Genomic DNA, 26,329 nt, shown 5'->3' on the forward strand with positions numbered 1-26,329 from the left:
ATCTGTACGGTCCATCCAGTCTGCCCAACAAGATAAACTCATTACATATGCTATGTGATACTTCATATGTATACCTGACCTTGATTTGTCCTTGCTATTTTCAGGGCACAGATCGTAGAAGCCTGCCCAGCACTGGCTTTGCTTCCCAATTACCGGTGTTGCCACCCAATCTCCACTAAGCTTCTGTGGATGCATTCCTTCTAAACAGGATTCCTTTGTGTATATCCTATGCATTTTTGAATTTATTTATTTATCTCTGAGGCCTGTTACTTCACAGGGCCAGGAATATAAGTTGAACAACCTTCCTCTATTCAATAAACTCAATCTCCAGCAGGCCTCTGGTCGATAGGCCCAAACATAGTCTGTGGCTGGTGGGGCTGCCACGTCCCAGACACAACCTGTAAGGTCTTGGTTCTTCTCCAAGTCCCAGGTCTGTCTCCAGCCAGACCTCAAAACACAACTTTCAAGTCTCCGTCAAATAACAAAAGTGGCTTACCTCAGCCATGTCATGATCAGCAGGGGAACCCTTACACTACAAGGCAGCTTTTCTCCTCCTAGGGCCTCTGTATTGGGGCCTCCCTGATCTACTCAGGTTCATGGCCTTTAGCTCCATCCTGATCTAAGCCCCACCCCTCTGACTCAACAACTGCCTCAGCCTCAGCAGGCTAGTGCCCCTTGCTACATGGAGGCTGAACTGCGTCATCCACGAGGGGGTGCTCTTCGTTATACTATCCAGTCCCTCACAGACCCCATTTAACAAAATTATATACAATTCTAAAGATCACACCTTGAAGAAGATATAAAGTGGATGGAGTCAGTCCAGAGGGTGGCACTAAAATGGTTCGTGGTTTTCATTATAAAGTGTACGGAGACAGATTAAATATCAAACAGAAGAAAGGTGGGAGAGGGGAGATATGATAGAGCAATGCTTCCCAATCTTTTTGCGGCTGTGACCCCCATCATTCCAGCCAAATAAAATTATGTGACACCTGGTGGTGCTGAATAATGATGCATCTACTGAGAGTCCACCAAGGTCATGACTCCAAAAGCAAGTTTTGTGACCCTCCATTGCCCCTGGTACAAAATAAGTACCTGAATATATGTAACCCGCTTTGAATGTAGTTGCAAAAACCTCAGAAAGGTGGTATATCCAGTCCCATTTATCTTTCCCTATTTGAGATTCTAGATGGAATGTTGCTACTATTGAGATTCTACATGGAATGTTAATGTTGCTATTCCACTAGCAACATTCCATGTAGAAGCCTGCCCTTGCAGATCAACGTACGTGCAGGACGTCAGACTCACAGAAACAGAAGCCTGCGCGGCCGCGTTGCTGATCTGCAAGGGCAGGCTTCTACATGGAATGTTGCTAGTGGAGGAGTAGCCTAGTGGTTAGTGCAGTGGACTTTGATCCTGGGGAACTGAGTTCAATTCCCACTGCAGCTCTTTGTGTCTGCGCAAGTCACTTAACCCTCCATTGCCCCTGGTACAAAATAAGTACCTGAATATATGTAACCCGCTTTGATTGTAGTTGCAAAAATCTCAGAAAGGCGGTATATCAAGTCCCATTTCCCTTTCTCCTTTTGGGGTCCTGAATCACAGTCTGGGAATTGCTGTTAGAGACATTTAAACACTTCCACTACATAAATGCAGAGAGGTGAGTCTCTTTCAATTGAAAGGGAGCTCTGGGATGAAGGGGAAAGAGAATAGACTCAGGAGCATAGGTACCAGCTCAATGGGTGCAGGACGTCAGCAGTCAAGACTCACAGAAACAGATCAGCGAACGCGCCAGATACCGGCGCTGAAGAGGACTTCGGCTGGCGGGGGTTGGGGACCCCTGCCAGCAAAGGTACCTAGTGGCTGCAGCGGTGGTTGTGGGGGGTCGAAAGTGGCAAGGGAGGGTTGGCGGGGGGAGGAGGGTTGAAATTAGAGGGGGCCAGGGCTAAATCTGTGGGGGCCCATGCCCCCATGGCCCCACCTAGCTACGCCCCTGGTTGGGAGGACTGGATGGAACGTGCAGGTCTTTATCTGCCAACATTTACTATGGGCCTCATTTTCGAAGCACTTAGACTTACAAAGATCCATTTGTAGGTCTAAGTGGTTTGAAAATATGCCTCGTGTCATTCTTTGAACTCAATCAAATCTGAGGGTGGGTTTTAGTAATGTGGACACGTAGCCCCTGGGAGCTGGATTGAGACTGTGGCTTATTCCACATGTATTTATTTTTATAATCACACTTTAGAACGCTGGTTCTCAAACCTGTCCTAGGGGACCACCAGTCCGTCAGGTTTTAAGGATACCCCTAATTGATATGCATGAAACAGATTTGCAAGCCTGCCACTTCCATTATATGCTAATCTCTCTCATGTATATTCATTATCTTCTCAATAGTAACCACCACTCTACTTTATAAATTTTTATCAAATTTTTATTATACAAAATTCCTAAGTACTCTCTCTTTATACATAAATTGTACCTTCAAAATCATATCGGCTGTTCCCGCAGGTCAGACCCCACGCAGGAGTCATAGAAAAATGGCGCTGCTGCTGTAAAACGCCAGCGCATACGCCCATCCTGATTAAATACATATCCAGGGCTGTCGGCCCCTCCTCCCTTTAGACCATACCCGCCCACTCTACTTCCTTGTTTAATCCCGTGGGGGGAGGAAAATCATTATATATATTCATGTATATTATAACACACAAAATGTTTGAAAATATCAAATGAGTGAGTCTCCCTCTGTCCAAGGAATTAAAAATTACAATTCCTGTTATTCTTTAACTTATCAAAGGATCTCAACTCTCCTACTGGGGAAATTACTGCAAACATTAGTCTGCAAGTACAAATCTTAACCCCATTTTTGTAAGGAGTCAATTACTATCACAGGTCCTAGTGGAAGAAGAACAGGAGAAAAACAGACCAGACGTAAAAAAACTCACCTTAACGTGAGAAAACCGAATGATTTAAAAAAACTCACTGTCTTCTACACCACTATAACTATACAGCACAGTGAGACCACCCACACAGACTAAATCGCGAATTTGTAATAATGAACCCAGACCTGACCCTCATAGTTGTAAATCAATAAAATCAGTCCAAGGCACCTCCCCCTAAATTCAAGAGCATTTTCAAAATCCTTCAGCTGTTCAACATCCATAAAAAAAAACATGCAAAACACTTTTACTTATCCTGAATGTTCAGCTCCTAACAGGATAATTTGACATTCCAACTGTGGAAAAATCCGTCCATAGGTTTGTGCTGGAGGGGCACAAATTACATATTATATACATTATATATTAGAGATACCCTGAAACACCATCTGGCTAGTGATCCCTCAGGACAGGTTTGAGAAGCATTGATTTAGAACAAACCTCAGCGTAGTATTTGAAGCAGGTTACAATCTGACAATTGCACAATAAAACTCATCCTACATACAAGCATTAGGAGTAGCCTAATGACTAGTGTTGTTGATTCCCACTATAGCTCCTTGTGATTCTGGGCAAATCAACTTTCCCTTTCTCTAAGTATTGTAACATTTATAACCCGCGCTTTCCCACTTGTCAGCAGGCTCAATGCGGCTTACATAATATAGCAAATTTACAAGATAAAGCAAAATGAATAAAACATCTAAACATCTATCTATATATATAAAACTCACCCTCAACGTTCTATTGTCTGACGTCACTGAAGCCAAGGTTCGTAAGTTCGAAGCTCTGAAGCCACGAAAAGCACAGTCTCGGGGCCCCGCCCTCGCGTCAAATGTTATGACGTTGAGGGCGGAGCAATTCACTCACATCGACGGTGGCCAGGGCGGCGCAATGGCGTCACTGACGACGAAGGTGCGTTGGGTGGGGGGGCCAGAGTCACACATCGACGGTGACCACGGCAGCACAATGGCGTCACTAAAAACGAAGGTGCGTTGGGTGGGGGGGGGGCCAGAGGAAAGCCTTGCTAGCGCCCGTTTCATTGGCTCCAGAAACAGGCCTTTTTTTACTAGTAGTATATAAAGAGATGGACAATAAAAAGGATAAGGGAGGACGGTGGTAGAGGTAGGGAACAGGGAGAGGGTGTAAGTTGGGGTAATGTGTTGTGAGTTAGGAAGAATGTATAATAATGGTTCAAAGAGGGATGAATTCAAAAGGATAAAAAAAACATACTTTAATTTCTGTCAAGTAGTAGATCCAGGTATCACAGATGAATAACTAATTTAAGTCTCGTCATATGTGTAGGCATGCTTAAAAAGGTGAGTTTTCAGCAGCTTCCGGAAGGGTAGAAGGCCATTGACTGTTCGAATCGATCTTGGCAAGGTGTTCCAGAGCCTGCTGCCTATAACGGGGAAACTGGATGCATAATAAGTTTTATACTTGATTCCTTTACAGTTGGGAAGCTGTAGATTTAGATAAGTCCGAGAAGATCTACAGCAATTCCTGGTAGGAAGGTCAATCGGATTGTACATGTAGGCTGGGGAATCTTCGTAGATAATCTTATGAATCATCATGTGGACTTTGAAATGTATTCGTTCCAAAACAGGGAGCCAGCGAAGTTTAAAACGGAGAGGCGTTACACTATCAAACCGTGATTTACCAAAAATAAGTCTGGCTGCCGTGTTTTGGGCAGTCTGGAGTTTTTTCAGGACTTGGGCCTTGCACCCAATAAAAATACTATTACAGTAGTCAGTAAGTAGTACCCTACATAATATAGAAACCACTTGGTAACTACAGAGAGGCAGTATATCAAATCCCATCCCCTTTCTCTCCTTTTACAGGAGACATGACCCATATGAGACAGGTGGTTTAAATAAAGTTTACCACCAGATGGCACCAAATTCTCATGATCAGGCTGATATTGTTCCCTCCCCCTTTTTCAGTTGTATGTTATCAATAGAAATCAAACAAAATAAAACATGGAAAAGAAAATAAGATGATACCTTTTTTATTGGACATAACTTAATACATTTCTTGATTAGCTTTCGAAGGTTGCCCTTCTTCGTCAGATCGGAAATAAGCAAACGTGTTAGCTGACAGTGTATATAAGTGAAAACATTCAAGCATTACTAAGACAGTCTGACAGGGTGGAGGATGGGGGTGGGTCGGAGGTATGCATGGGGACATCAAAGCATATCATTGATATTCTAACAGGATGGGTGTGGATAGGTGAGGGGAGGGTGATCAACAGAGAAATACAGCTTTATGGTTTATAATGGGTTAGGAACCCCAGGTCCTTGTTAAGTCCTTTCTGTTGGGTGTTAAAATATTCAATCATTCTGACTTCAAAGGTCTTACGTTCTTGTATGGTTTTAAAGTTACCTTTCAGGATTCTCACTGTGAAGTCACTGGTACAGTGTCCTGGTCCTGTAAAATGCTTGAATGTTTTCACTTATATACACTGTCAGCTAGCACATTTGCTTATTTCCGATCTGACGAAGAAGGGCAACCTTCGAAAGCTAATCAAGAAATGTATTAAGTTATGTCCAATAAAAAAGGTATCATCTTATTTTCTTTTCCATGTTTTATTTTGTTTGATTTCTATTGATAACCTTAAGAGTGGACTAACACGACTACCACACTCCTCAGTTGTATGTGAAATCAGTGGCCAACAGGAATGTGCATTTGTTTGAAACAACAAGAAATAAAATTACATTTCAATTTTTTTAAATGTTGTTAATGGTGAGCACTGTTCCAAAAAAGTGCACATTGCTGAAAGAGTGCGAATAGTGTGTGCATGTGCACACATCAGGAAAGAGTGTGTACTCTGAGAAAGAGCACACACTCTCAGATAAAAATACATGTGCACATTCTTTCCTGATGTATGCACATGTGCACACTATTCACACTCTTTCAGCAGTGTGCACTTAAACACTGCTCACTTTTCACACACACAAACACACACAGGAGATCACCATCCCAAAGGGCAACTAACAAATGAAACTAAGAATAGCTATACTGGATCAGACCAATGGTCCATCTAGCCCAGTATCTTGTTTCCTGCAGTGGCTAATCCAGGTCACAATTACTAGAATCCCAAATAGTAGCAATATTCCTTGCTACCGATCCAAGAACAGGCAGTGGCTTCACCCATGTTTATCTCAATAGCAGACTATGGACTTTTCCTTTAGGAAGCCGTTCAAACCTTTTTAAAACTCTGTTAAGCTAACCACCTTTACCACATTCTCCGGAAACGAATTCCAGAGTTTAATTACACATTGAGTGAAGAAAACTTTCCTCCGATTCGTTTTAAATTTACTATATTGTAGCTTCATCGCATGCCCCCTAATACTAGTATTTTTGCAAAGTGTAAACAGATGCTTCACATCTACCTGTTCCACTCCACTCATTATTTTATAGACCTCTATCATATATCCCCTCAGCTGCTTTTTGTCCAAGCTGAAGAGTGCTAGTTGCTTTAGCCTTTCGTTTATGATTTTGGTCGTTTATGATTTTCAGCGATAATGGAAACCAAGGACGCCCATCTCAGAAACGACCAAATGCAAGCCCTTTGGTCATGGGAGGAGCCAACATTTCTAGTTCACTGGTCCCCCTGACATGCCAGGACACCAACCGGGCACCCTAGGGGGCACTGCAGTGGACTTCATAAAATGCTCCCAGGAACATAGCTCCCTTACCATGCGATGAAGCTACAATGTAGTAAATCTAAAACGAATCGGAGAAAATGTTTCTTCACTCAATGTGTAATTAAACTCTGGAATTTGTTGCCAGAGAATGTGGTAAAGGCGGTTAGCTTAGCGGAGTTTTCCTTTAGGAAGCCGTCCAAACCTTTTTAAAAGTCCATAGACCATTATTAAATAGACTTAGGGAAAATCTACTATTTCTGGGGTAAGCAGTATAAAATGTTTTGTACTTTTTTGGGATCTTGCCAGGTATTTGTGTCCTGGATTGGCCACTGTTGGAAACAGGATGCTGGGCTCGATGGACCTTTGGTCTTTCCCAGTATTGCAATACTTATGTACTTATGGAGAGGAATGGGTACCTCAGAAATTTATATCACAACCCACAGAAAATCGGGCAGACACATCTAGTCCCAGAAATTTTCATGCCTAGTTATTCACCGCCATTTTGCACTCTTCCTGCACTTGGGACCAGGTTCAGACTTCTGGCAACCATAATAGGGTAAAAGGGACATCCCAAAAGTCAGTATCTGCTGCCCAGCACATTAATTTCCCAGACTTTGTAAGATGGGAAGAAAAGCCCACAAAGAGATACGAGCATATGAGGAAGCCTTGTTTCAGGGCAGTATTTCGTATCCAAGGCCACGCTATTCACAGGTGTAACCAATTTTACAAAGCCCAAATTCTGGTTGCAAGTCAATTTCAAGAGCGGAACATATGACTCGAAGCCAGTTCTGTAACCAGCGGCTCTTACTGCTTCCTTGATTTTATACTACCTGATTGTAACAGGCTTTGCTGAATTCTACGATTTGCTGCCTAACTCAGGAGTCTTAAGCAAAAACATAGCTGGCTTTGATTGGCACATCATTTATTACAAGGAAGCTTTATGCATTAATAATGCTGTTCTGGAGAATTTCGCTTTAGCCAAAAAAATGTCTATATATCGCTTCCTCTGGATGCCTCAGAAGGAATCCTTTCTGCTAAATACACTGTGCTTTGATAGATAAAAGTCTGGTGGTAAATAATTCATGCATCAATCTTTATTCCCTGGGCAGTTGTAAATATTTAAATGGTAGGTTGATGACTTGTCCATCAGTGATGGAGGGATTAAGATGGCCTGGGAGGGATGCTGGACCTCTTTTCTTTCCCCACCTCTATCTGGGATCATGGAAATGCACTTATGAGGTTTCTGGAATGTCCTCTCCAACTTGATCACTGGGAGTTTTCGGACTTAAGCACTTGGATCTGGGAGATAGCTTCATTCGCCTTGCTGGGCCTGTTCGTGTCAGACTGGATTTCCGTCATCCCCCTTGGCCTACCTGGACTTCTGCTGCCCATCTTTGGCTCCCTTACCTTTCCCTTTCCCTTCTTATCCTGTTCTCCCGCTCTAACTATTGAAATGTAACTGTAACTGTATTTATTTTATTAGTTCATTGTAAGCCGCTTTGGGGCTGCAAAACTGCGGCAAAAGGCAGGGTATAAATGACCTGAAATAAATAAATAAATAAATAAATGAAATCGTGTTGTTTCAATCTGAAGCTGAATGGTGAACAATGGTTTTGGGTCATTTCTCTGGTGCCTTTAAATAAAGAACCTTTGAACATTCTTTCCCAGGCTGGAAGTCACTTCGTCACCCTCTGCTCCTGTGTGGCTTTTCTTTGATATCCAGGCTCAGGACAGACCACGGGAGGCAGCCTGGCCACCTCCCATGGTCCAACGATCTTAGTTATCCAAAAATACTAGGACTAGGGGGCATGCGATGAAGCTACAATGTAGTAAATTTAAAACGAATCGAAGAAAGGTTTTCTTCACTCAACGTGTAATTAAACTCTGGAATTCGTTGCCAGAGAATGTGGTAAAGGCGGTTAGCTTAGTGGAGTTTAAAAAAGGATTGGACGGCTTCCTAAAGGAGTGCTTAAAACCTACCTTATACCCAGTTCACTTGCATTCTGTCAGTGGCGTACCAAGGGCGGGGTGGTGGGTACGGTCTGCCCCGGGTGCACGTGGCAGGAGGGGTGCAGGGAGCAGCTGCGCAGCTGTCAGCTCCACTGGTTCCCTGCTCCCTCTGCTGTTACTTCCCGTCCTGGGGCAGAGGGAGCAGGGAACCAGCGGAGCCGACAGCGGCGCAGCTGCTCCCAGCAGGTGCCTAACTGCATAAATTGCGCGATATAGCTGGTTTTGAGCTAGGTGCTAACCAGCAATATTCATCAGAGATAACCGGTTATCTCTCGCTGAATATTGGCAGGCGCCGATATGCTATTTAACCAGTCAGCGGCCATGTCTGTCCAGTTAAATAATTTGAACATTGGAGGCATTGTGTTTTTCATTCACCAATAATAATGCACCCTATTTTCAAATGACCCCTTCTATGAAAATTTGAACTTGAGACAAGTGGATGACCGGATTTGTATCCAGGTCAAAGGTCCCAGGAGAAAATGAATGTGGATCTGAACATCTACAGATCAAAATCTTATGTTTGGCTCCTCTTTTGCCAATGGAAATTTCCTTAGGTTTTCCTAGGGTTACCATATGTCCGGATTTACCCAGACATGTCCTCTTTTTGAGGACATGTCCGGGCAACTGGGTGGGTTTTGCCAATGTGCCCGTTTGTCCAGAAATCCGGACAAAAGGGCAGATTGCTAACCTCCCCTCCCCTTAGTTACTACTGCCCTGGTGGTCTAGTGACCTCTTCCACCTTCGGGGCAGGAAAGAGCCCCCTCTTTCCTGCCCGGATCCCTGCCCTGCATGCATCCTTCCTGTTGGTGATCTCGGCGCCGATTCAAAATGGCCGCCGAGAGTTGAAGTGACCTCGCAAGACTGCAACTCTCGGCGGCCATTTTGAATCGGCGCCGAGATCACCAACAGGAAGGATGCATGCAGGGCAGCGCTCCGGACAGGAAAGAGGGAGCTCTTTCCTGTCCTGAAGAGGTCACTAGACCATGAGGGCAGTAGTAAGGTAAGGAGATGGGGGTGACGGGGAGAAAGGGTGACGGGGTGTGTGACAGGGGGGAGGGGAAAATGTGATAGGGGCGGAGCGAGGGTGTGAAAGAGGGCGGGCAGGGTGTGTGGTGGGGGCAGGGCATGTGTCCTCCTTTTTGGGGGACAAAATATGGTAACCCTAAGTTTTCCAACATACATGAAAGAGCACGCGTGCAGTGATTCAGTCCTTACATCTCTCTGTCCACAAGCTTAATAACTTTCCTACTAGTGGCCTGATCAAGATTAAATTTGGGGTGGAGGCCAACCACAGTCCTGGAATATACTCTATTGAAAATTGTCTGAACCTGACAGGGGAGCAGTTCTTTGAAAAGTGTCAAGCTGAAAATACAGGAAAATTTGCACATGTGCAGGATTCTCACTTGTTTATAGAAGAGGGGATCACTTTGTCATGTGACTTATTCTATAGATAGTCCTGAAGGTAAGACTTTTGGATCCCTACATGTGTGTAGCAGGGGCGTAGCCAGACCTTGGCGGGAGGGGAGTCGAGGTGGGAAGGCACAGTTTAGGCCACCTCCCCAGCCGCCAACCCTCCCTGCCACTTTGGACCCCCCTCCCGCCGCCGACCTTTCCCCGTCGCTGCTGCCGCCAGGTACCTTTGCTGGCGGAGGGTCCCCAACTCCCGCCAGCCGAAGTCTTCTTCAGCGCCGGTTGACTCCAGCGCCTTCGCTGTTGATCTGTTTCTGACTCCTGACGTCCACCGTGCACGTCCTGTGTGTAGCCCCGTGCAGGACATGCATGCAGGAGATCGAGAGTCAGAAACAGATCAACAGCGACGGCGCTGAAGTCGACCGGCGCTGAAGAAGACTTCGGCTGGTGGGGGTTGGGGATCCCCGCCAGCAAAGGTACCTGGCGGCGGCGACGGGGGAGGGTCGGCGGCAGGAGGGGAGGTCCAAAGTAGAGGGGGCCAGGGCTTAATCTGTGGGGGCCCGTGGCCCCACCTAGCTACACCCCTGGTGTGTAGCCCTCAAGTCCCTCACCAAGCAACAGAGGGGTCCTTTTACTAAGGTGCACTGAAAAATGGCCTGCGGTAGTGTAGGCGCATGTTTTGGGCGCACGCAGAATCATTTTTCAGTGCACCTGCAAAAAATACCTTTTTTAAATGCCATTAGACTGTTCCTGGGAGTACAGCAAGCAAGGAATTCCTCCAAGGAGTAGAATGATGGTTGATAGGGATTTGCATTTGTTAGTGCATATTCAGTTTGTTAATATGCCTTTAACGATTTAATGCATGCTAAATGAATTTAGTATGCATTAACCTATGAATGAAAGCAAGTTGTCAGTATGCATGAAACAAAGCACAAAACATTTAAAAATTGGGGGGGGGCAAAGGTCTAATAGAGTAAAAATGAACACGAAATGTTTGCCCTGTGCAGACCCCTAATGGATAGTAGGGTCAATTACCAGGGAAAGTATAACCACACAGCAAATTCTGCCACAAAATGCACATTTCAGATATATACATATTTATTTCAAGGCTTCCTGGCTCTGCCTGATTAGTAATTCAGCTTCATGATTACATCTGGTCATGAATTATTTGTGGAATGTCTGTGTAGGTTCCTCCTACTAGAAAAGTCTTCTTGGCATTTAATGTCATGGGTTCAAATCTCATGTGCTTACACCTTTTTTCCCATTTTTTTTGAATAGCAATGTTGTTCGAGGTGTTGGGTGTCACTGTGGGCAGAGCTCTTTTTTTTCCTGTATATTCACTCTTGTGGAGTTTTGTTCTTTATTTTTTTTGTGTGTGTTTTTGTACTATTTGGTATTTTTCTTTTTTTGTTACATTTGTACCCCGCGCTTTCCCACTCATGGCAGGCTCAATGTGGCTTACATGGGACAATGGAGGGTTAAGTGACTTGCCCAGAGTCACAAGGAGCTGCCTGTGCCTGAAGTGGGAATCGAACTCAGTTCCTCAGGCCCAAAGTCCACCACCCTAACCACTAGGCCACTCCTCCACTGTTGCTACTATTTGAGATTCTACATGGAATGTTGCTATTCCACTAGCAACATTCCATGTAGAAGTCGGCCCTTGCAGATCACCAATGTGGCCGCGCAGGCTTCTGCTTCTGTGAGTCTGATGTCCTGCACGTACGTGCAGGACGTCAGACTCACAGAAACAGAAGCCTGCGCAGCCTTCTACATGGAATGTTGCTAGTGGAATAGCAACATTCCATGTAGAATCTCCAATAGAATCTATTTTATTTTTGTTACATTTGTACCCCGCGCTTTCCCACTCATGGCAGGCTCGATGTGGCTTACATGGGGCAATGGAGGGTTAAGTGACTTGCCCAGAGTCACAAGGAGCTGCCTGTGCCTGAAGTGGGGATCGAACTCAGTTCCTCAGGACCAAAGTCCACCACCCTAACCACTAGGCCACTCCTCCACTCTGTCAGGTACTTGTGACCTGACTTGGCCACTGTTGGAAACAGGATACTGGCCTAGATGGACCATTGGTCTGACCCAGTATGGCTACTCTTACATTCCTTATTGTACTTGAGATTCATTTGTTCTGAAGCAAATTTGTTTATTTCTGCCACGAAGAATCCAGATTAGGGATCTGACCCCTTCCCCCTTTCCTTAGCTTGCCACTGTCCAGGAAAATGCTGGGGGGAGGGGAGGAATGGAAGGGGAAAAGGAAGGATGCAGTTTTCAAAAGGCAGCGCAGCACTTGCTCTTGCGACTGGCTGAGAGGTGCACATTTATCTCGGCATATTATTGCACATAGCAATCAAGGTGATACGCCATCGTTGGAAAGACTTTACAAAGTTAGCATTATGACATGTGGTGGAATAATGTCTGTTTAACTGCCAAAATATGAACATGCAGCTGCTGACAGATGTGGATCCACTTTATCTTTCAAGAAAGTATGGTCTCCAGTACAAACTTCTATTTCTAAAAACTAACTGCGTTCTACTATTGGGTACTGTAGCTATATACTTACGTATGTATACACTTACCTAATTGACCACTCGAAACCATGTGAAAAACACAACTAAGAAGATGTTCCACTCCATGTGGAAACTCAAAAGAGTAAAACCTTTCTTCCCAAGGACCGTTTTTCGCAACCTGGTACAGTCAATGGTACTAAGTCACCTGGACTATTGCAACACACTCTACGCTGGCTGTAAAGAGCAGACTATGAAGAAAGTTCAAACAGCCCAGAATACCGCAGCCAGACTCATATTCGGAAAAACAAAATATGAAAGTGCAAAACCCCTAAGAGAGAAACTCCACTGGCTCCCACTTAAGGAACGTATCGCGTTCAAGATCTGCACGATTGTTCATAAAATCATTTACGGAGATGGCCCCGACCTACATGCTAGACCTCGTGGACCTGCCACCCAGAAATGCTAAAAGATCTGCCCGCACATTTCTGAATCTACACTTCCCCAGCTGTAAAGGATTAAAATACAGACTAACACACGCGACCAGCTTCTCCTACATGAGCACGCAGATGTGGAATACACTACCAACTAACTTGAAAACAATTAATGAAATAACCAACTTTCCGCAAATCTCTGAAAACCTACCTCTTCAACAAGGCCTATCACGAGAATCCATAACTTAATCACAACCCATCACCACTTCACCCTTATTCTGAATGTCTTATTTCTATAACTGCTTGCTTAATTCTTTTTGTCATCCTGATCTCTTTGTACCCTGGAATGGCTATGCCATAACATGTCTTCGTAAGCCACATTGAGCCTGCAAATAGGTGAGAAAATGTGGGATACAAGTGCAATAAATAAATAAATAAAATTATTAAGATTGGTGTGAATAACATTATCACTAGCATTTCACCTTATTGTATCATATTTGCTTACTTTTGAGCTAAATTCTCCATTGTATTTTGTCTACTCGAGTACATGTTTATAACTTGTTAATTTTGTCACAATTGGCTATTTATAGATTGTCGTTTTGTTATAAAACCCAATAAAGCTAATTGAAAAATAAGAACAAACTTTAGGATTTTTTTATAACTCTCAACCTGGGACCCCTCTTGCAGCAGATACAGGAGCTTAGCTCACTGAGCCCTCTGATTGGCTGAGAGACAGAGGCTGGTTTATAATCAGAATAAGATGGTCTCACTGAACACTGCTAATGTACAGAAGACAGGGAGGGCATTAGTTCTAAATGGCAGCCCAAGGCAGTTGAGTCAGTCCTGGCCTGGTTCTAACCCCACTACTTGCATACGGATGTCATTTCCCAGGTTTCTATAAGAACAAAGGGCTGTGCCTCCAGCATGCAATGGGCCAAGCCAAACTGGCTCAGCCTCTTTAAAACAGACGAGCAGAAGATGTGCTGGGTGAGGCTGGCTATCTATGGAGTCAGGGGTGTGCTGGTAAATTTTTAACAACAGGCTCTTTCTCCGGACGTAGCCAGCTCTGCAGTTGGAAGGGCCGGGGGGGGGGGGGAGCAACACTTGCCTCTCTCTCCTCCCTCCCTTCATACGGGCACACTAGGCATACCTTTGCAGGCAGCCAATAAATGGACTGCCACCACTCCCAACGTCTTGCTCTGAGCAGCATGCTGGAACTTCTCTCACATGCTCGAGAAGTCCCAGCCTGCTGCCCAGAGCTGGAAACAAGGAGCGGGGAGCAGCAGTAGTCTATTTACTTGGGCTGGCAGAGGCCTCAGAATCCCACCCGCAAAGTAAAAGAGAATTCAGCAGGGGGCCCAAGGCCACATTTTGGGAGCCAGTTGTTAAAGTAGCATGGAGGGCCTCTTTAACAACCCGGCTCCCAAATTCTTAAAAACTTAACAACCGGCTCTTGCGAGCCTGTGAGAGCCTGCTCCAGCACACCACTGTATGGAGGTCACCCATCTGGTCTCCAAACAGTGGTCAACAACAGAGGCGTAGCCAGACACCCAATTTTGGGTGGGCCTGAGCCCAAAGAAGTGGTCATGGGCATGAAACTCCCACCCCCTCATCTGGCATCTCTCCCTCCTCCTCCAGAAGATAGGGGGAGTCACTTTACTCAACTCCCCCAACATCCCCCCCCCACCCGTACCTTTAAACCCTTTAGTACTTCACCGGGCAGTGAGCAGCATCTGAGTATTCCCTTTGATGCAACTTCCTCCTCCTACAAACAGGAAGTTGCATCAGAGGAAGACTCAAGCAGAGGGAACATGTTGCTACTCGCTGCCAGTGAGAGAACTAAAGGGTTAAAGGTACTGGGGGGGGGGGGGAGAGTTGGAGGCATAGAGTTAAGTAACCCCTGATCTCCTGGAGGGAAAAATGCCAGGAGTCTTCGCTGGCGGGGCTTGGGGATCCCCACCAGCTACATCACTGCTGTGCCATGCTGGGTGGGCCTCAGTCCAAAGTGGGTGGGTCTGGCCCACCCGGGCCCACCCATAGCTATCTTTATTTCACACTTGATATACCGCCTTTCTGTAGATACAGTCAAAGTGGTTTACATACACCATTTTTGAGGTACACCCACTGGTCAATACGGATTCCTTAAACCTGATAGATCTTAAAGGGACGATCCTGATGGTATGAACACGGGTGCGTTTATGATATGCGCTGTCTGGGAAGAACATGGACGGAGTTTGGATTATGCACATGCTTATAAAATAAGCCAGTCTATAAGCAAACATTTACAGTTGCTCTCAAGCAGGCAAAATGTCTGCACCTTGCTACGGAATTTGCACTAGTAATTTGAAATCCACATAGGTCCCTACCTGTCTTTGTAAAATAACACCAACACAAGTACCTTCCTGCTCATTAACCCGGATGCCTTGTAGAGTTATTCCCAACATGTCTTGTGCACCTGCAACAGTTGCGATTAGATGGAAGCTCTTTCAAACGCCGATTCCTATACCCTCCTCTTCCAGTACAGCACACTTCACCTTCGCAGGTCCTGCTTTCTTCGCTACCTCAGCTTCCACTCCTATAGGAAACATTATTTCATACTCCGCAGTCATCTTTCTCCCCAGAGTGTGTCACACTTAGGATGCCGTAGAAAAACGAAGCGAGAGCAAAACAGGGTTCAAATGAGGCACAGAAGAGTAAATGTTGGCAGATAAAGACCTGCACTGTCCATCCACTCTGTCCACCAAGGTGGCCAGCGTTGTGCAGGTTACACGTCTTCATGATTAAACACTGGAATAATAAACAGGGATGTTGGCAACTGGCCTTCACAACCTCATATGGGCAGTTATATGGGCAGGAGTCAGTGGTTTTTCTCCAAATGGGAGTTTTTTTTTTTCCAACTGACATAAGAGACCTGGCCTCGAGATAATATATTGATAGTAAATATAGGACCAGTGATAAAAACTACTTTCAGTAAACAGCTTGAGCGCACTTATTGCGTTCTGGATAGAACAGCCAAGCTGGGAAGTTTTGAGGTCCATTTAATAAAATTAACAAACAATAATCAGCTGTGGATGTTTGGAGCAGAATATTTTGAAATACCATGTGGTAAATATTAGAAAGATTACAATAGGAAACCAGTGGTCCCTATTTTGAATATTTTGTGGCAGTTATATGCTGCAATTTTGGAAGATAATACCATGATACCGTTGCTTTCAACCCTAATAATATCTTCCCTTCCTCACTGCTAAGTACCATCATTTATTTGCTATTATTAACTTTATAATTCTACACCTCCCCCCCCAAAAAAGAAAGAAATATGCAGTAGCTGTGATCATAGTGTATGCTTGAATGTGATATGATATCCACAGACTCTTTATCTCTCCCTGACAGTTTTGGGCCACAGACCATAGAGGTCTGCCTATAAAAATAGGCAGCAGTTATTTTGGCATTGTCATTGATGATATGTCGTTGATGACCTCTCGCCTCGACTACTGCAACTTACTCCTCACCGGCCTCCCACTTAGCCATCTATCCCCCCCTTCAATCCGTTCAGAACGCTGCCGCACGTCTTATATTCCGCCAGAACCGATATACCCATATCACCCCTCTCCTCAAGTCACTTCACTGGCTTCCGATCAGATACCGCATACAATTCAAGCTTCTCCTCCTTACCTACAAATGCACCCGGTCTGCGGCTCCTCACTACCTCTCTACCCTCATCTCCCCCCAATGTTCCCGCCCGTAACCTCCGCTCACAGGACAAATCCCTCCTTTCAGTACCCTTCTCCACCGCTGCCAACTCCAGGCTCCGCTCATTCTACCTTGCCTCACCCTATGCCTGGAACAATCTTCGTCAACCCCTACGCCAAGCCCCCTCCATACCCATCTTCAAATCTCTGCTTAAAACTCACCTCTTCAATGCTGCTTTCGGCACCTAACCTTTCGAGAAATATAGTATGCCCCCCAATCTATCTGCCCTATCAGATTGACACTACTCTTGTCTCTTAGATTGTACACTTGTCTTTAGAATGTACACCTGTCTTTTTATTGTAAGCTCCTTGAGCAGGGACTGTCCTTCCATGTTAAATTGTACAGCGCTGCGTAACCCTAGTAGCGCTTTAGAAATGTTAAGTAGTAGTAGTAGTAGTAGCATTGGTCCTTCGTCCTTGCTACTGGAGTTGCCATTGAAGCCCACTCCAGCTTTAATCTTGATCCAAACCATAGAAGTCTTACTTGCCAACCTCTGACTCTGCTGTCAAAGCTCACTCCAGCTAAGAGGTCGAATCCCCTGTATTTATCCCACACATTCTTGAATTTCGTCACTATTTTTGTCTTCACAACCTCTCCCAGGAGGACATTCTGGGCATCCACCACTCCAGTGGCATACCTAGCTTTTTTGCCACCTGGGGTGGGTCAGCGCTGCACCCTCTGGCGCATCACCAAATACACCCAAGGCATGCCACACAACCTCCGAAGCATGTCACCCCACCACATTTCCTCCTAGCAAGGGTTGTGCGGAGCAGACGCGTGCCCCGGAAGAAGAAGTAATGTCAGATGGGGCAGGGATACCGGCACAGCCAACAGCCATGCACCTGCTCCGTGCACCCCCTCGCTGCCTGCACCCAGGGTGGACCGTCCCTACCGCCCCACCCTTGGTACACTACTGCACCACTCTTTCTTTGGAAAAGTATTTGCTGATATGGTTCCTAAGTCTCCCACCCTGCAACCTCAACTCATGACCTCTTGCTCTACCCCTTCCCCATCTCTAAAAAAGATTAGTTTGCCTATTAATATATTTTAAGTGATTTCTCCTTACACTCTACTTACGGAAGAACACCACCTTTCCATCCTTCCTTAATATCTTAAAGTGGCTGGATCAGTGTCAAGTTAGAAAAACTTTAACAGGTCAATATTCAAACCCTTCGGCCAGCCTGTTTTTTCTTTTTAATACAGCTGCAGTGCTTAAATCTATTGGTGCTAATTTTATGTGGTGATATTTAGCCAATAAGCGTATAGCTGTGGAATTTAAATGATGAGAACCATTTTGCTGTACTAAAATAATCCACGTAGCTATATGGATAATGGATGAATGTCCCTATCTGTAAAGTTAGAGGGAAAAAAAATATGTGCAAGGAACATCTACTCAAGAAATTACAGACTGCTCAGAACACTGCGGCAAGAATGATCTTTGGAAAATCTAAATTTGAATCTGCCAAGCCTCTTCGTGAAAAACTACACTGGCTATCCCATTAAAGAACAAGTTGCCTTTAAGGTCTGCACCTTAAGTAGAGAGGTGTGGTAGCCGTGTTAGTCCACTCTTAAAGGTTATCAATAGAAATCAAACAAAATAAAACATGGAAAAGAAATAAGATGATACTTTTTTATTGGACATAACTTAATACATTTCTTGATTAGCTTTCGAAGGTTGCCCTTCTTCCTCAGATCGGAAATAAGCAAATGTTGGTAGATGACAGTATATATAAGTGAAACATCAAAGCATTACTTTGACAGTCTGACAGAGTGGGAGGGTGGGGGTAGGCATGGGGACATCAAAGCATTTCATTGATATTCTAACAGAATGGGTGTTGGTAGGTGAGAGGAGGGTAATAAACAGAGAAATAAACAGAGAAATACAGCTTTATGGTTTATAATGAGTTAGAAAACTTCTTATTTCAAAGGTCTTACGTTCCTGTATTGTTTTAAAATTACCTTTCAGTATTCTTACTGTGAAATCACTGGTGCAGTGTTCTGGTCTTGTGAAGTGTTGGCCCACAGGGGTGGGGGCCTGACTGGCACCGGCTATTTTCATGTGATGTCTGTGCAGATTGAATCTTGTCTTAAGCATCTGGCCTGTTTCTCCAATATAGCATCCTTCGTTACATTTTTTCACTGAATGATATATACCACATTGGAAGATGAGCATGTAAAATAGGTCTGCACCTTAATTCACAGGATAATTTACGGGGACGTTCCAGAACATGTGCTTGAATTGGTTGACTTACCACCTAGAAATAGATCCAGTCTCTCGCGATCCTACTTGAATCCACACTGCCCAGACTGTAATGGTCTTAAGTACAAATCTATTTGTGCCTCCAACTTCACATTTATAGGCACACAACTGTGGAATGCTCGACCCCAAATCAGTCAAATGTACCCAGATCTACTTAAATTTCAGAAAATTATTGAAGACTGTAAAAGGCTTATCCTTCAGGCTCTACATAATTTCAAATAACTTCTAGTCTAACAATGATTCAAGGACACTAATTATCTTTATTCTTTTACATATTGTTGTTTAAAAGTTGTTTACTATTTTACTTTTAAACTATATAATAGTATTTCATGCACTGTAGCCTTTTGTACAGTAATGTGTAAGCCACATTGAGCCTGCAATTGGTGGGAAAATGTGGGCTATAAATGTATTAAAATCAAACATATAAACGGCAAGTGACCGACTCACCTGCAAATGCGCAGTAGAGTCGGAACGCTGAGAGTGTAGAAGTCCAAGCCCCGCCTCTACCAGCAGTACAGCCCAATAGGGAGGAGGGCTTGGACATGGGCGTGGAAATCAGAGGAGGAGGGAGCAGGGAGTGAAGGAGTGGGCGGAACTGAGGGAAAAGATGCTGGGGGAGAGCAGGGTTGGTGGCCGGGGGGGGGGGGGGGGGGGGGGGGGGTGGGGGGGGTGGGGGGTGGGGGGGGGGGGGGGGGGGGGGGGGGGGGGTGGGGGGGAACCAAAAACAAAAACTAGCCCGTTGTTACGGGCTTAACGGCTATAAATAAATAAATGCCCCCACTCCACCCTGGAACTATCTGGACAGCACCAAAGTGGGTCTGTAGATTTTTCAGCACCCTTATCGATATAGTGCTGCTTAAGTTTGGCAGGGAGGGCACTTATCTGCCACAATACAGGTAAGTGCTTTTGAATTTCCCAACCCAAAGTGTTTATCAACCTTCAGTCTACAATTACCTGACAGCAGATGCTCAAGGCCCTCTGCTTTCATCTTTGCAACAGAGCACAGACATTAAGGAGAGTGGAGAGCCATCACCGGACATAGAGAAGCCGAAAGATCTTGCTGGATGTGTTAATGCAACACATTACACGCAGACACACTCTTTGCCACTAACTGAGAGCAATCCATTAAAAACAGCTTGGGCGCGCTCAGCTTTGGAAGAAAGCATTGGAGAGTGGTTGATTACTCTCTGTACAAAAAGAAGGATGTCCCTAGAGTTTTGATTAAAGTTTTGACAAGCATCATCTAACTTGTTAGTCTCACTCACACACACAAGGAGTGACACGGTTGCATATACTGCAGGACAGGTTTATCCACTCCTACCCTAGCTGAGATAATATTAACCATCTCTCTGACCTCATGTGCACTTTCTTTAAATTAGTCACCTTATTTCTAACTCCTCTTACTCTCTTACATATCTATCAGCCTTGTTTTCGAAAGTGATGGGCGCCCATATTTCAACCCAAATAGGAGATGGGCGCCCATCTCGCAAAGGCGCCGAAATCGTATAATCGAAAGCCGATTTTGGGTGTCTTCAACTGCAACCTGTCGCGGAAACGGCAAACTTGACGGGAGCGTGTCGGAGGCGGGACTGGGCGTGTTTATCACCCGAGGAGAGATGGGCGCCTTCGGCAATAATCGAAAAAGAAAGGCGTTTTTAGCGCAAATTTGGGTCACTTTTTTGGACCCTTCTTTTCACGAACAAGTCCCAAAAAGTGCCCTAAATGACCAGATGACCACTGGAGGGAATCAGGGATTACCACCCCTGACTCCCCCAGTGGTCACTAACCCCCTCCCACCAAAAAAAAAGAACTTAAGAACTTTTTTTCCAGTCTGTATCCAGCCTCAAATGCCATACCCAGCTCCATCACAGCAGTATGCAAGTCCCTGGAGCAGTTGTTAGTGGGTGCAGTGGACTTCAGGCAGGTGGACCCAGGCCCACCCCCCCCCCCACCTGTTTCACTTGGTGGTAAATGGGAGCCCCCAAACCGCACCCAAAACCCACTGTACCCACATCTAGTTGCCCCCTTCAGCCATAAGGGCTATGGTAATGGTGTAGAGTTGTGGCAGTGGGTTTTGGGGGGATTTGAGGGGCTCAGCACTCAAGGATGGGAGCTATGGACTTGGGAGGTATTAACTTTTTTTTAATTGTTACAAGTACCCCCTAGGGTGCCCGGTTGGTGTCCTGGCATGTGAGGGGGACCAGTGCACTACGAATCCTGGTCCCTCCCACGACCAAATGCCTTGGATTTGTTCGTTTTTCAGCTGGACACCTTCGTTTCCATTATCGCTGAAAAACGAAACTGCCCAGCTCAAATCCGCACAAATCCGATGCATTGCCGAGCACAAACCGTATTATAGAAAAAAAGATGGGCGCCCATTTTTTTTCGAAAATACGGTCTGTCCCGCCCCTTCACGTACCTGGTCTCGGACATAGATGCCCATGGAGATTGGCGTTCGCGTTCGATTATACCCCTCTATAGTTCCATCTTTGCTTATACCCTTCACTATCAATTAAAATGTTCTATTACGTATTGTGTTGACATTGTAAAGTATACTGTGGTATTGTTCTTTGAATATTTTGACTGCTGTAATTGCCTATTGCTCAGTTTCATCTATTCTTACTGTGCACAGCCATGAGTGAATTCCCTCAAAAAGGCGTAAATAAATCCTAATAAATAAATACATTACTGACTTTGTGTTTTCATCCTCATCTTCGCTCTGTCTGATCATCCATCATCTGTACTGGTTTGCGAGGCTTCGTTCTTCGTTTTTTGTTGTCGAGAAATTGAATCTACCATGAATTTCACTTGACATAATTCTAGGTCTCCTACTAGCGCAGTTAACAGTTTTAAGTTACCACCCTCCACCGCAGAGGCATATCAATAGTCTATGAAATCTCAGGCACTGTTCAACTACTAAGGCTGGATGATCACCCCTGGATTCTATATAGCATGACTTAAGTTGCACATGCAAATCCATCATATTCAATTAACAAGCAATTATTGTCACAGATTGGTATTAATTAGAATTTACAAGCACAACTGTCTAAGTGTATTCTGTAACGTGATGCACGTAAATTCTAAGTCACATATTCACAACTGGGGCCAGGGGCATGGAATAGGCGGGGCCAGGGCCGCCGAGAGACTAGGCTGGGCCTGGGGCAAGGCCGCCCCCCTCCGCCCCCTGCTGCCCTGCCACCACCCCCCCATCGCTGCCGCTCCCCTGTCGCTCCCCCCCCGCCGCCCCCATCACTCCCCCGCCGCTGCAGTCCGCAGTCTCACCTGCCTGCCTCCACGGCTCCGGGCCCCCTTCATTCAAAGCAGCAGTCGCAGATCGCATCTCTTCTGGCCTTCCCTCCCTGTGTCCCGCCCTCGTCTGATGTACCTTCCGGTTTCCACGAGGGCGGGATCAGGGAGGGAAAGCCAGAAGAGCGATCTGCAACTGCCGCTTTGAATGAAGGGGGCCCGGAGCCGTGGAGGCAGACAGTGAGACCGGGGACTGCAGCGCCGGCGGCCTGACCCCGACACCAGGCCCCCCTTGGGGGCCCAGGCCCAAGGAACTTTGCCCCCCCTCGGCGGCCCTGGGCGGGCATGAGCATTTCTAAAAGCTATGCTCATTGTTATAGAATACACCCAATCTACACCTACTTTGGGCATCAGCATTTATACCAAGTTTTACTTGGCATAACTGCCCGTTACTAAATTTAGTCACACGGATGTGCGCTTGGCGTATTCTATAAACCACGTGGAAATTTAGGTGTATTCTATAAATACACCTCAGCGTATGGTTTTTTTTGGGTGCCGATTATTTGGGTGTGATATAGAGAATCTATTCCTTAACGACTATTAGCTCCTATCCAATCAACATTATCTGTTGGGTGGCCAACCATCACGTGTGGACTGTCTGGGATACCCTGCTGGTTCTCCATAAACGCTGTTGCCAAGCAAATGGTGTGTGGAAGCAGAAGAGCTGAGAAGGATTTTCATTCTGAAAACACAGGCTGTTCATGAAAATTGTGAGCAATATCTGTGGGCTAAACGTTATGAGTCAACAAGAAATCACTGGGAAAATAATGTAACATGGTAACATAGTAAATGACGGCAGATAAAGACCTGTACAGTCCATTCATCTGCCCAACACAATAAACTCATTTTACATGGTATGTGATACTTTATATATACCCGAGTGTGATTTGTCCTTGCCTTTCTCAGGGCACAGGACACGTAGAAGTCTGCCCAGCACTCTTCTTGTACTAAATGTTCTGAAGATTCTGGAATCCTAAAGAGTTACAAGATTCCGGAATCCCAATTAGTAGCAACATTCCATGTAGAACCCCAAAGAGTAACATAGTAAATGACGACCGATAAAGACCTGAACGGTCCATCCAGTCTGCCCAAAAAGATAAATTCATTTTACATAGTATGTGATGCTTTATATGTATACCCCAGTTTGATTTGACCTTCCTTTCTCAGGGCACGGACCGTAGACATCTGCCCAGCACTCTTCTTGTACTAAGTTCTGAAGCTAACATCGAAGCCCCTTAAAATTTACACTCCAATCCATACCTATCTATTCATCACGATTAGGGCGTAGACCATAGAAGTCTGCCCCTCCCGTTTTGTTTCCAATTACCGGCATCGCCACCCAATCTCCGCTAAGATCCGTGGAACCATTCCTTCTAAGCGGGATTCCTTTGTGTTTATCCCACACATGTTTGAATTCCATTACCGTTTCATCTCCACCACCTCCCGCGGGGGCATTCCACATATCCACCACCCTCTCCGTGAAAAAATACTTCCTGACATTAGTCCTGAGTCTGCCTCCCTTCAACCTCAATTCATGTCCTCTAGTTCTACCGCCTTCCTGTCTCTGGAAAAAGGTTCATTTGTGGATTAATACCTTTCAAGTATTTGAACGTCTGTATCATATCACCCCTTTTTCTCCTTTCCTCCAAGGTATACATGTTGTAAGGAGGTTGGAGGGTCTAAGCAGCTCAGGAGGAGGTATGGGGCCAGACTACATTCCCCACAAGGCCCTGAGAGAAGGGATTGGGGTGGTAGGTCCCAAAACCTGGTATGGCCCCCACATGGAAGGGAGGGGGAAAAGGACTGGAGAGAGCAGCTGCGATGGCAGGCGAGGGCCAGAAGGGGGAGCAGGGATGACAAAGCTCAATACCCTTGGGTTAGAAATCAGTACAAGATTCCTTCCACCTGGGAGGGGGAGGAGGTCTCCAACCAACAGCCTATCAGAGAGGCAGAGTTAATGGAGTGTTTGGAGGAAGGGGAGGCTGGAGAGACCAACACACCAGGTTTGGAGGAACCAGTGGACATGGACTATATTGTACTTTGGGGCAGAGTTGCAGGGACGAAGGCAGTGGGTGGTCACAGGAGTCAATTAGCTGTGTTGTGGGCGGTGTACTGCCATTCTGCAACCACCCAAGCAGAAGGACTTTTAAAACTGAAACCCAGGCTGTTGAATTGGGGGGGAGAAACTTGGATTTAAAGGGAAGTTTTTTTCTTGTTGCTTTATTTTGGAAACCGAATGGGACTTTAACCCCTTGAACTGAGATTTGGTGGAGGAGGGGAAATAAACTGTTGGGAACTAAAATGTGTTTTCTGGAAGGACTTTATTTGTGGACTGCTAAAGGGAGCCTACCACCCCTGAAGGTTGCTACCGGGGTTACAGTTATTACAATGTTCAGGTCAGCAAGTCTCTCCTCGTACGGTTTGCAATGCAAATCCCATACCATTTTCGTAGCTTTTCTTTGCACCGCTTCCAGTCTTTTTACATCTTTAGCAAGATACGGCCTCCAAAACTGAACACAATACTCCAAGTGGGGCCTCACCAACGACTTGTAGAGGGGCATCAACACCTCCTTTCTTCTGCTGGTTATGCCCCTTTCTATACAGCCTAGCATCCTTCTGGCCACGGCTGTCGCCTTGTCGCATTGTTTCTTCACCTTCAGATCCTTCGACACCAACACCCCAAGGTCTCTCTCCTGAGTTGAGCTTACTAATCTCTCCCCTCCTATCTGGTATCTTTCTTTTGGGTTTCTGCATCCCAAGTGCATCACTCTACACTTCTTGGCATTAAATTTAACTGCTGTAATTTCTCAACTGTTTTCCCTGGACACAGACTCTGGAGAGAATCTTAGTCAATACTGATGATGTGAAGAACTGAAAGTGAGGTGGAATTTCCAGGACTCTTTGGGAAGGTGGACCAGCGCCAAACAGTGAGTTCTCATCATTCTGCGACCTTCCTACCAGTTGCTCCTGACGACAGTGAAAAATGTATTATTGTTGGTGTTTGTTTAAATTGACATTTTAATGAGCTCTCCGTGCTCCCCGACCCAGTCACTTTCAGATATTATAAAAATTATAGAAAATGAACAAGAAACAGGGGTCCTTTTACCAAGGTGCGCTGAAAAATGGACTGCGGTAGTGTAGGCACCTGTTTTGGGCATGCGCAGATCCATTTTTCAGTGCGTTTGCGAAAAATGCCTTTTTAAATTTTTGCCAAAAATGGATGTGCGGCAAAATAAAAATTGCCACGCGTCCATTTTGGGTCTGAGACCTTACCGTCAGCCATTGACTTAGTGGTAAGGTCTCACGCGTTAACCGGGTGGTAATGACCTACACTGTCAAATGCCACTGACATGCTTAGCGGACGTGCACTACAAATTAAAAATTATTTTTCAGACGCGTGTATTGGATGCGGCAAAAATGAAATTACCGCAAGAGCCACGTGGTAGGCGGGCAGTAATTCCAAATTGGCGCACGTTGGTGCGCATAGACGCTTATGTGGCTTAGTCCAAAATCTGTATAATCGAAACCCGATTTTGGATGTCTCTAGCAAAAGTCCGTCGCAAGGACGTCCAAATCTCAAGGGGGCATATCAGAGGCGTGGTGAAGGCGGGACTTGGGCGTTCCTAAGACTTGGATGTCTTTGAGCCATAATGGAAAAAAGCAGAGATGTCCTGACCAACACTTGGATGTTTTCACCCAGACGTGTTTTTATTACAAATAAGGCACAAAAAGTTACCCAAGAGATGACCAATGACCACTGGAGGGAATCAGGGATGACCTCCCGTTAGTCCCTCAGTGGTCACTAACCCCTCCCACCCTCAAAAAACATTATTAAAAATATTATGTGCTAGCCTCTATGCCAGCCTCAGATGCAGGTCCCTGGAGCAGTTTTAGTGGGTACTCCAGTGCACTTCAGACAAGCGGACCCAGGCCCATACCCCCTACCTGTTACATTTGTGGAGGAACAGCGAGCCCTCCAAAACCACCAAAACCCTCTGTACCCACATCTAGGTGCCCCCATTCACCCTAAGGGCTATGGTAGTGTGTACAGTTGGGGTATGGGGTTGGGGGG

General features: G+C 45.5%; 1 long non-coding RNA gene across 1 annotated transcript; it reads right to left on the reverse strand.

The window, feature by feature from the left end:
* Nucleotides 1–2,839: 2,839 nt before the first annotated feature.
* Nucleotides 2,840–18,518, reverse strand: LOC115458639. Its single transcript, XR_003940126.1, has 3 exons — nt 18,490–18,518; nt 5,565–5,568; nt 2,840–2,934 (listed from the first exon to the last, which is right to left on the reverse strand). It is a non-coding gene; the product is annotated as an uncharacterized LOC115458639 (long non-coding RNA).
* Nucleotides 18,519–26,329: the final 7,811 nt, after the last annotated feature.

Source organism: Microcaecilia unicolor, unplaced genomic scaffold (genome assembly GCF_901765095.1).
Source record: "Microcaecilia unicolor unplaced genomic scaffold, aMicUni1.1, whole genome shotgun sequence".
NCBI classification, from domain to species: Eukaryota; Metazoa; Chordata; class Amphibia; order Gymnophiona; family Siphonopidae; genus Microcaecilia; species Microcaecilia unicolor.